Source organism: Bactrocera dorsalis, chromosome 2, assembly GCF_023373825.1.
Source record: "Bactrocera dorsalis isolate Fly_Bdor chromosome 2, ASM2337382v1, whole genome shotgun sequence".
In the NCBI taxonomy this organism is placed as follows: Eukaryota; Metazoa; Arthropoda; class Insecta; order Diptera; family Tephritidae; genus Bactrocera; species Bactrocera dorsalis.
The window spans coordinates 45,454,069-45,466,988 of record NC_064304.1 but is presented as its reverse complement, the minus strand read 5'-3'; positions in this window follow the sequence as shown (position 1 = coordinate 45,466,988).

The window sequence follows — 12,920 nt, the reverse complement described above, 5'->3', positions numbered from 1 at the left end:
TGGCAGGAATTGACGGAATCCTTTAATGCTGCAGGTCCTCCACATAAAGATGTAAACGGGTGGAAGATAAATAAATAAATTTTAGTGAAAATTAAACTGAGCCGACCAACATGAGGTGGCCCCTTTTTTAAACATCAGGTCACTCCTAACGAAAAACTATTGTGCGTCTTTGTGGCATTTCTCAAACTGTAGAAGGCATACCAGGCGTTTCTCTTGGCATCCAACCCGTCAATGAGAATTTAAATGTAACAATTGCAGTGGTGAATGTAGATTTGTCTTCCCCATCGCCAGAGCAACAAAATATAAACTTAAGTTCTAATGCATCCAACAGACGAAAAGATGCCAACGATATACCCTCCACGTCATAAGGGCAACCCGAAATAAATGCTAGTGTACCTAGAAGGCAAAAATTAGAGAGTACAGCAGATCGCTTAAAAAGATTTTTAGATGAGGAAGATAAAAAAATGTAGATCTATTTAAAAATTTTATCAGGTAATAGAACTGCAATCTAAAAATGCTAGCAGCTTGAGGCGTATCTACCAAACAATAGAGAATAATAATAAAACTGTTGAAAAAGCTATTACTATTAGATAAGTTTGTAAGTATAAGTACTCAATGGCTTAAAGCTATTGTAGAAAAAATGAAATTCGAAATTCTCAAGTTTCAACACAGAAGACAACATAACTAAAAAAAAAGATTAATTAATAAGTATATTATTTAATTAAAGACCCTGGTTGTGAAATATACTTAAGTACCTGAGTTTGAGACTGATTTTAGTTTAGTCATGAAGATTATTATATTTAAAAAATAAAAAATAAATCCATTGAATTACAATATATTTGCTATTTCGTCTCTTATTCTTCGGCCTTTGCTCTGGATTGAACCATTGTCGAATTGGAAAAAATTGTCCTCGTCAGTCTCATTTGCAAGAACTACTACTTCTTGATTGTATCTAATGTTGTTACGTTTGCAGATGTTGTGTAAGGCACAACAGACGTTTACAATTTTAACCAGTAATGTGGACATTAAACAGCGGAAACGGCTCTTTAAAACTCCGTTTGTCTTTTCCTCAATGTTCCGTGCAGGCGTATGTGCTATGTTGAACTTATGCTCCTTGGAGTTAAACTGTGGATCTCTATAAGGTGTTAATAAAAATGGTTCAATTCCCACCAACCTCAATGAGCGCTGCCCACTCTCATATTGTTTACAAATAATATTGCTTAGCGTGACTCACACCCCAGATGAATAAAATACAAATGCTCATTATCAGGTGGTTTTATTATTTTTATGTGTTCCATCTATACAACCGATTATTTTGTACTATCCAGAAAAGTGAATTCTTGAAATCAATTTTTTGCTTTCATTCATAAAAAGTTTTACCCACTGACCGCAAATGTACTTCTCTAAGAGGCATATCACTTTTGTTAAAGTCCGCGATACCGTGCTTCTTGCCAAGCTGATACAAGAATCACGTCTTACTCCCCGTTGATAAGCCCCCTCTGCTAAAAAACGCAGTGTTGCTGCCAATTGAATTACCAATGGAATATTCGAGGACTGCAAATGCAAAATGATATTTAACACCATAAGAAATGCGTCTTTATTCAGCCGATATTGCGATACGATAGTGTAAAGTAAGCGCGTAAAATCACACACAAGCAAGTACAAGATAAATTTTACTTACGATTCTCCGAGAGCATCAAGTGGGTTACTATGATTCCTTAAAACTTTCCGTTCAATTTTTTCAATTTTTTCTTCCTCTAATGAAAGGAAAGTTAATATTGCCGAACTCATTTCAAATTTTATTAAAATGGCTTTCACAATATTTGTCACATTAATAAATAGCTGATTCGGATATTGGTTTAGCGTATGTTCGAAAATACGAAAATCCAACCAGATTTTGTGACACCATTTAAAATCAGAATTGGTTTGCAATTAGGCAAACACTTTGAAATACTTGTATGAAAGTTTACGGAGGGTAAACAAAATGATTGGCGGTCGGTATTTACTGTAAAGGACGGAGTACTGTAAACATAATGACAAAGGCAGTAAAATGCAAAACACTTTGCGTCAGGAGTGAGGGTGGGGAAGATTAAGACAAATACCAATAATGCTCAAAAATATTGTTGGAAAACCTTGAAAATAAAGTTGGGAATGTTTATTTACTTAAGCTCCGTTTTGTCGCATCAAAACCGAATAGCAAACGTGGTCTCTGCAAATGTAATTTTATGCTACTTTTTTCAATACAATTATTTTACATTTAGGAAGTATAGCAGCTAAAACTTTAACAAGTCAAAATAAAATAATAACAAAATTTCCTACACCAAATACATAATTGAGAGTGCGTCGAATGATTTCTTTTCCGCTTTCACACGCCAAAAATCTTTTTCGTTCAGAATAATTAATTGTAGTTTAGTCACAACGGTGCATTTATTTTTACACGTTTACGATGCGTTATATGTTTGCCTAGAGCGAGCAAAATATTTAACCGATTTAATTGGACTAAGCGTATTTTATAGATAAACAAACACAAAAAAATTAGACTTTTTGCAAACAAAAAAGATAATAAAATAACAAATAAGTGCGAAATAAAGGGTGATTTTTTAAGAGCTTGATAACTTTTTTTTAAAAAAAAATGCATAAAATTTGCAAAATCTCATCGGTTCTTTATTTGAAACGTTAGATTGGTTCATGACATTTACTTTTTGAAGATAATTTCATTTAAATGTTGACCGCGGCTGCGTCTTAGGTGGTCCATTCGGAAAGTCCAATTTTGGGCAACTTTTTCGAGCATTTCGGCCGGAATAGCCCGAATTTCTTCGGAAATGTTGTCTTCCAAAGCTGGAATAGTTGCTGGCTTATTTCTGTAGACTTTAGACTTGACGTAGCCCCACAAAAAATAGTCTAAAGGCGTTAAATCGCATGATCTTGGTGGCCAACTTACGGGTCCATTTCTTGAGATGAATTGTTGTCCGAAGTTTTCCCTCAAAATGGCCATAGAATCGCGAGCTGTGTGGCATGTAGCGCCATCTTGTTGAAACCACATGTCAACCAAGTTCAGTTCTTCCATTTTTGGCAACAAAAAGTTTGTTAGCATCGAACGATAGCGATCGCCATTCACCGTAACGTTGCGTCCAACAGCATCTTTGAAAAAATACGGTCCAATGATTCCACCAGCGTACAAACCACACCAAACAGTGCATTTTTCGGGATGCATGGGCAGTTCTTGAACGGCTTCTGGTTGCTCTTCACCCCAAATGCGGCAATTTTGCTTATTTACGTAGCCATTCAACCAGAAATGAGCCTCATCGCTGAACAAAATTTGTCGATAAACACATTTCGAACCGAACACTGATTTTGGTAATAAAATTCAATGATTTGCAAGCGTTGCTCGTTAGTAAGTCTATTCATGATGAAATGTCAAAGCATACTGAGCATCTTTCTCTTTGACACCATGTCTGAAATCCCACGTGATCTGTCAAATACTAATGCATGAAAATCCTAACCTCAAAAAAATCACCCGTTAAATAATAAAATAAACAAAAAAAAACATGAGCGCAGCGCAGCCCCACCAACATGGCCGTATTCTCTGAATGTCTACTTCAGCTTTGTCGAGCCTGCGAACTCAGCTCCTAACAACAAACAAGGCAGCGGTGAGAAGCGAACAACTTAGCAGCACCATAAGCAGAGCTTACAAATTACAAAAGCAGCAGAGAACGGCAATCAACAACGGGCGGCAACAAACGTGACCTCGCCAACAACTAAGCAGGTACCAGCAAGCACGCAGACAGCGAAGAATAACATAACGCAAAGTGAATGTACCACTAAAAAAAGACCAGCCTGCACAAACGGGTATTGATCGCTACGTTAATATAGAAATGAAATTAAGTCCTTCCGAGTCAGCGATCAATCTTAAAAAATGTCAAGGCGCAACACCAAATAAGAAAAACACGGAAGTTTTAAATGGCAACAGATGTGCCTTAAAGTGCCCATACACGATACACAAGTGCGTTCGATCGGTATGTGTGCGCGGGTTTACTCGTGTATGGGCTTGCGTGTACCGATCCATCTTCGCGAAAATGTTTGATTTTTTACGATCGGTGCGCGCACATGTGTGTCATGTATGGCGTTGTGTGCGCACAAAATCTCATTTCTGTCGTCTTGCCGAACAGTGAAGATCGCGGACAAACAATGGCAAGTGTAAATAAAGATTTTGTATCAGAATTTATTGATCTTATAAAAAATGAAGAGGCAATTTGGCAAACGAAAAGTGATAAATATAAAAATAAAAGTGAAAAAAATAGAAGTTGGAATAATTTATTAACAAAATATATAGAAATCGATAAAAGTGCTACATTAGAAACAATCAAAAAAAAGTATAACGGTTTAAGATCTTGTTATAGACGCGAATTGCAAAAACTTCGGAGAAGCGAGAAATCAGGAGCAAGCGCAGAAAATATTTATGTACCAACACTGTGGTACTCTGAAAGCTTGAATTTCCTTATGGACCAAGAAATTCAAATGGAAGGTAATTCGTCGTTTGAGGATTGCGACGATGAAGAAAGGGTAAGTAAAAATTTTTATTTATTTTGACATTTTATAGAAATTTATTTTGCCACTTAACGGTTCCAACTGTATTAAAATAGTTATACAATTTGTTACGAATATTTGCAGAATTTTGTGTTATATTTCCATAGTTCGTCGGCTGCATGTCTACCAAGTGGACACAATCATTGTTTACATCATTTCTTAAATAAACAGATGAGTTTGTTTTTATTAAGAAATTATGCAAATAGAAACATGCAAGTGTTATTTTAGCACTTTTTCGGGTCCAAATTCATAGTTGTATGTAAAATTCTGAAACGATTTGCTAAAATTCCAAATGAGTTTTCAACAACACGGCGTGCTCTAGATAATCGGTAATTAAATATTTGCTCGTCTACATTTAAATTGCGACGACAATAAGGTTTCATTTAATTTTCTAAAAGAGGAAATGCGTCATCTCCAACAAGCACATAAGGTAGAATAACCAGAATCAGAAGCTCTTCCATTCATGCCGACCTCTACTGCTAAAAACTCATAACTTGCGCTGACTATCCCCATCAGTACTATGCTAAATTGTTTTTTGTAATTATAGTAATAACATCCGGACTTAGCTGATTCTATTATATTGACGTGCTTTCCATCAATAGCACCTATGCAGTGGTTGTAATTCCATTTACTTTCAAATTCGGCTGCAATTAACTATTTTTCATTCCTCGGCATTATTTGGCATCTGAAATTATAAAAATAATTTTGTATTTCTTTTTTCTTTCAGGAACCTAACAATAAAAGACAGAAGATCACAGAAAAGGATTTTTTGAGGAAAGCAGTGAACTTTTTGGATAAATCCGAAAGCAATCCAAAAAAGGATGAAGCGAGCATTTATAGAGAAGCATGGGCTGTAACATATCGGAAAGGAGCAGCAATTTTTTGCTAAAAAAATTAATTGACGAAACTTGATTACATGGCCAATTGGGAAACCTAAACATAACATTATTTATAAATATTGGAAATATTATATTACAACCGTTCATCGTCTACTTCGCAATATTCATCACATCCAGCTGAACAAATACAAATAATTTCGAATGAAGTAATTTCTCCTTCATCAAGTCAGTCATTCCCACATCTATTCGATAGCCCAGAGCTCCAAGATTTTAGTGATTAATATACGTTTACAACTATGCAAATGTGTACCTGAACTAACACCACATTTTGATCTCAGTATTGAATTTTTGTTTGTTTATTTAATATTAATGTATTTTATCTTTTATGTTATGTTATATTTTTTACAAAGTGTCCTTAGAGAATTGACTCCTAATGGCTTTAATTGATCAACTATAGCTTCACAGGTCTCTAAAATAATTTTTCCAAGGCATTGGGTTGAAATATTTGCTAAGAATTTTAAATCTTCGTAGGTCTGTCCAGAAGCAAGGAACCTTAATGTTGCAGATAACCTCTCATTTGGCGTAATTGCATCGCGCATTACAGTGTTTTTCTTCTGTATTGCAGAAGTTATTCTGCTCAGAAGCATTCCATAAGTAGTTGCATCCATTCGCAAAAAGTTTGCCAAATCTTTTGCACTACTAATTTCCATATCTTTTAACAAATGAGAGCGATTATTCCTTTTACTCAACCAATCCGCTACCTAAATCCTTTTTTTCGTACTTTACTTTTGTTTAATTTTTTATACACACATAAATTCCAAGAAACTTTCCGCTTGCCTGTCGCAGATGTTAACTCTGTGAAAAACGAACGCAAAATGGATTTGTGTGCCGTGTATGGACGAAACGAATTCACACAACGGAACGTACTTGTGTGTTGTGTATTGGCCCTATTACCAAGCAATGGTTCAGACGACGATGCGAAGGGTACCCTACTGCCGTTCATGCGAAACCACCTCCAATATATTTGTTAGAGCGTAGCAGTAAAATTCTTGTTGCTAAACTAAGTGAAATTGTTGACACTAACAATTTTCATACAGTGCCTTTAAAAACGGCAATATACTTAGATGAAACTAAAATTCAGTCCTACACGGAAAAAAGTTCTATGGAAATGGTTACATGTTTGTCAAATAAAAACAATATTATTTGTATAGAGTCCGCCGAAGATTGGGAGCATTGGAAGAATACGGTTAGGGTATTAAAACTCTTGTAAATATGTGTACTTAATAGAAACAAAGTACCATAGCCAATGTTTAAAATTGAAATGTTGCCAAACTCTAATCAACTAAAAAAATTAAACACTTCCACTATATAATTTGAAGTATTTGCTGCATCGTAGAGTAACTGCTGAAGAACCACATAAAAGAAACGGTCCGGTACAATGTACTAACTGCAAAGAATATGGGCATAGCAAATCATATTGCACCCTACGCAGTGTTTGTGTGGTACGTGGTGATTTACATCCCACTTCTAGATGCACTCTTAGGAAAGACGGATTAAATAAAAATTAAGCAATATAAAGATTTGAAATCGAGGTGTTCATAGGGCAATCAAGAACGGCGTAACCAAATGTTACAAACACCCCGTAATGAAATTATAGCAACCTCAGATAAATGTTCAAATCCTATTACTTTTAACAATAGTAATATGCAAGGAAGCTATGCAAATGTGGTGAAAGGCAATACTTTACAAATGCAACTGCCGCAAAATCCTCCAAATGGAGGTATTGGAAACTATGATCATAAATCTTACACACTGTATGACACAATGTATGTCTACCAGTCATAACATTATCCAAGATTTAATAAAATTACAAAATCAAATTCTGCAAAATTTATTAAGTAAAAAAGAAGCTTACTGCACATCTGTATATGGAATGCTAATGATGTTGACCAACATAAAAAATATAGCTGTAAGGCTAATATCAGAAACTCATTTAACAACGAAAATGAAAAGATAGAAATTGTTTAAGCCACTATCCTCTAGAATCTCATGTCACACCACAGTTACAAGCTACAACAATATCATTAAAAAATCGGTTTTAAAATTACAGATAGCGAATTTAAAGACTTTTTTGGAAAGCAAGGTCAAAGATTTCTAGCAGGTGGAATTTACAATGCAAAAACACACGTACTGAGGCTCACGTCTATCCGAAAGGCCGATAGCTGTACTACACTATTATGAATCAGCATAATAAGCTGGATATAATATTTCTTGATAAGCCCACATACTGGCCTAGTAATAGAAAAAAATACCAGACTTAATACAAGGTGGGTTCCAAAGTAAACAGGACTTTTTGAACCTAGCACCTTTTGATGGCGTAAGAATCTGCTACCTTTATCGAGAGAACTTCATGACATTTCATCGACTGGAAGTGAAGTAATTGCGTTTTAAGTGTCAGTATGCAGACGTAGAGACCGTTCAAAAGGCTTTCACCGGCATACTGGCTGCCATACCGGCCAACGAGCTAAAACACTTGTTCTAAATGCTGTTGGACCATGCAAAAAGCTGTATTAAATTTTTTGAATAAAATAAATTGATTTTGAAAAAAAACATTTGTTGTGCTTTTTTAAGTTCTGTTTACTTTGGAACGCATTTGTAGATTTTGTTGTAGTCAAACATATAGATAGATCGCTTATAACAGCTGATACATGTACAGACTTGTCATCTGATTATTCTCCTATGCGAACAGCTCATGATATTTGAGCCAAAAGTTTCTCTAACATCACATAAAAGTAACTGGTTGAGGTATTGAAAATATATCAGCAGCCACATCAATATTGATTGCAAAATAAATGCACGAAGACCCATTCACGAAAGTGTAAGAGATTTAATGACGTAATAACTATCCAACTGTATTGACAACACCAAAAAGAAACTATAAACCGGTTGATTTTAGAAAGATCATCAATAATGAAATTGAGAAACTTGTAAATGAGAAAAGGCGAGCTAGTCGTGAATGGCAGTTAAATCCTCTTCCTCTTCAACTCTTAAACGCGAGGAAGATCACAAAACTGCAAATTATGTAAAGAAACTGTGTCCAAATACTAGCAAATGAAACTCCTTTGGAAAGCCCAAAAGTCTTTCAAGCCACAAGTAGATTCCAAAATACCTCAAAGACAGTTCAATGATAATTGGCACGGAGTGATGAGGATAAGGAAAATTGCTTTGCAAATCACTTAGAAAAGGTAACCAATTGCCTTTAGAACAATTTCAATACCGCTGACGAGTAGTTTGTGTCTATTAGGACTTCTACTTCTGAATTTACTTGAATCGTAAAAGGGCTAAATTCGAAAAAGGCATCAGGACGCGAATTATGAATTGCATAAAACTTTGGAGTCATATTTAAGAAACAGCAAATTTACAGTTAAAGTAGCAGACTTCATACAAGAAAAACGAGTAATAAGGGCTGGTGCACCTCAGGGTAGCGTGCTAAGCCCAACTCTGTACATAATATTATACAGCAGACATACCAGCAGCTACTGACATAGCTTTAGTGAGCCGTAACAAATGCCCTTTCAGAGCATCAAGATTATTAGACGAGCACGTAAGGTCTGTCGAAGAATGGCTATTCAACTGCCGTATAAATATTAATGAGTAAAAGTGCAAACAAGTTACATTCTCGCCAAGACAGAAACCGTGTCGCACAGTTAAAATAAACAATGTTCTAGCTAATAAAATAACTTCTCTTGGGATTCACCTGGATCGAAGGCTCACGTGGAGAAAACATATATTTAGCGAGTAAAATAACTTGCATGAAGGTAAGAGCTGCCAATTTAAATTGGCTTTTAAACAAAAATTCTAAACTTAGCTTAGAAAACAGAGTCCTGTTATACAATGGAAACATTCATACAAATCTTGATACTCCTATGGTAAAGTTGGAGATAGAGGACAGCAGAATGACATATGGGTGTTTCCATGAAATGGTCCACCGTGACTTAAAAAATCAAAACGCTCTCAGAATTTTTTTAGACACAGAAAATTGAAGAAAACTATTGAAATTTTACTATGCAAAAAAAATTTCAGCGCATTATAATTTTAAAATAAAAAAAATTGTATGCAAAACTTATGATTCTTTTATTCACTTTAAAAGCTGAAGAATGCATTACTTTTAATCGCTGCTGACGAAAGAAATATGAAGTTCTACAAGCTTTATATGAAAAGTATCCCAAGCTCTCGAATAATGAAACTGAGACACCAGTTTGTTCAAATGATAATATGCCGGAAAACATTAAAGCAGTCCACGAGTTTTATATCCGAGATGACATAAGTGTTGAAGCTGCCGGCCGGAAGGATACTTTAATCTGCAATAAGCTAGTAGTTGCAAAGCGCTTTATGATTGTATCTGTATCAGAAGCTTATCAAATGTACAGAAGCGAGGTCACTTCAGAATATCTTTGTAAATCCCAATTTTTTCACCATCGACCCAAAAACGTTAAATTAATGGAGAAACTTCCGCATAATATGTGTGTATGTAAATATCATGCGAACTTCGCATTTTTGCTAGAGGGATGTCATAAAGCTATATCTCAGTTTTCATCTCATTTTGAATCTTTTTTGAAATTAACATGCTGCAATGTATTGAATGAAAAGTGCATGATTAGTGACTGTGATAAATGTATACGGGATCTAAAACATGATTTGGTGCCTATATAACGGGTGATTTTTTTGAGGTTAGGATTTTCATGCATTAGTATTTGACAGATCACGTGGGATTTCAGACATGGTGTCAAAGAGAAAGATGCTCAGTATGCTTTGACATTTCATCATGAATAGACTTACTAACGAGCAACGCTTGCAAATCATTGAATTTTATTACCAAAATCAGTGTTCGGTTCGAAATGTGTTTCGCGCGCGTGTTTTGTTCAGCGATGAGGCTCATTTCTGGTTGAATAGCTACGTAAATAAGCAAAATTGCCGCATTTGGGGTGAAGAGCAACCAGAAGCCGTTCAAGAACTACCCATGCATCCCGAAAAATGCACTGTTTGGTGTGGTTTGTACGCTGGTGGAATCATTGGACCGTATTTTTTCAAAGATGCTGTTGGACGCAACGTTACGGTGAATGGCGATCGCTATCGTTCGATGCTAACAAACTTTTTGTTGCCAAAATGGAAGAACTGAACTTGGTTGACATGTGGTTTCAACAAGATGGCGCTACATGCCACACAGCTCGCGATTCTATGGCCATTTTGAGGGAAAACTTCGGACAACAATTCATCTCAAGAAATGGACCCGTAAGTTGGCCACCAAGATCATGCGATTTAACGCCTTTAGACTATTTTTTGTGGGGCTACGTCAAGTCTAAAGTCTACAGAAATAAGCCAGCAACTATTCCAGCTTTGGAAGACAACATTTCCGAAGAAATTCGGGCTATTCCGGCCGAAATGCTCGAAAAAGTTGCCCAAATTGGACTTTCCGAATGGACCACCTAAGACGCAGCCGCGGTCAACATTTAAATGAAATTATCTTCAAAAAGTAAATGTCATGAACCAATCTAACGTTTCAAATAAAGAACCGATGAGATTTTGCAAATTTTATGCGTTTTTTTTTTTAAATGTTATCAAGCTCTTAAAAAATCACCCTTTATTTTCTATCCAAAATGGAAGAAAATGTTAATTGGAGCTATTGGAGGAAAGTTAATGATCGCTTAACATTAAGCTATACCATAGCGCCATTATCGGATTAGTTACATGAACTGGAAATTCAGCTGCCAGCTTTTAAACTTCATTATTTTATAAAGCGCGCTCAGCAAAGATATTTTGAGAACAAAAAGAATAATTTACGTGATGATGAATTAATTTTGCTAATCGATTTTGCAGAAAACTATCGATTGATCAATCAGAATGAGGTCCAAGAAGCCCACTTAGCTACCAACAAGTTACTATTTTCACTTGCGTTGCATGGATGCGAGATCAAACTGAATCTTTCGCTGTCATTAGTAACAAACTTACCCATCAATTCGAAGAAATTTCTACGGTTTTTATATTCTCTGATGGCAGCACCAGTCAATTCAAAAATAAATATATTCTCACCAGCATTCCTTCGTTTGTTAGCGAATTTGGCTTAAAGCATTTAGAGTGGAACTTCTTTGCGACTTCGCATGGCAAAGGCGCAGTCGATGGAATCGGCGCGGTGGTGAAGCGGAAAGTTTGACAAGCGGTTAAGGCAAATAATATTATTTTACCGGATGCCTTTGCATTTTATGAATGTGTTTGCAAAATCATCGAAGGAGTTCGTCTGTTAAATAGTATCTCATCAAAAGAGATTGAAGATTTTTCTCCACCATTAATTGAAAAATGGGAAATTGTCCGCGGCATTCCAGAAATATAAAAAATGCATTGCTTTTCCTACCAAGATAACGAATATATAAATGTTGCTCGAACAGGATACTCACTTAAGGAAAAAATTAAGTTAGAATAATTTTATAGTATTCTTATTTTGATTTTTTGTTTTACATTTTTGAATAAAAGTTTAAGTTTTTTGTCAAAATTTCTGAAAATATATGTAAAATTACTAAAATATGTATGAAGGTAAAAAGTGTCACGTACGTAATGTCACGTGAGTAATAATTTTTTTTGTCTTAGCCAAACCATGCTCAGTTGTTTTAGAAGCAAGCATGAATTATGAACCTTTATAAAAAAGAAATTTTCCTGGATAAAAATCTCCTACAATTCGCTTACTTTCGCATTTTTTCTTACGGCTCTGAAAGCGATTTCCATTTTTGTCACGTGCGTAAGTCAACTTTGATTGTCTGGAACTTAGGTACCCATTGCTCAATTTTCCAATAGCAATACTTTTTGGAAAGAACTCATCACATACAATGCAGCGATCCTAAAATATATCACTTTTCCCCATTATATAGGGTGATTTTTTAAGAGCTTGATAACTTTTTTAAAAAAAAAAACGCATAAAATTTGCAAAATCTCATCGGTTCTTTATTTGAAACGTTAGATTGGTTCATGACATTTACTTTTTGAAGATAATTTCATTTAAATGTTGACCGCGGCTGCGTCTTAGGTGGTCCATTCGGAAAGTCCAATTTTGGGCAACTTTTTCGAGCATTTCGGCCGGAATAGCCCGAATTTCTTCGGAAATGTTGTCTTCCAAAGCTGGAATAGTTGCTGGCTTATTTCTGTAGACTTTAGACTTGACGTAGCCCCACAAAAAATAGTCTAAAGGCGTTAAATCGCATGATCTTGGTGGCCAACTTACGGGTCCATTTCTTGAGATGAATTGTTGTCCGAAGTTTTCCCTCAAAATGGCCATAGAATCGCGAGCTGTGTGGCATGTAGCGCCATCTTGTTGAAACCACATGTCAACCAAGTTAAGTTCTTCCATTTTTGGCAACAAAAAGTTTGTTAGCATCGAACGATAGCGATCGCCATTCACCGTAACGTTGCGTCCAACAGCATCTTTGAAAAAATACGGTCCAATGA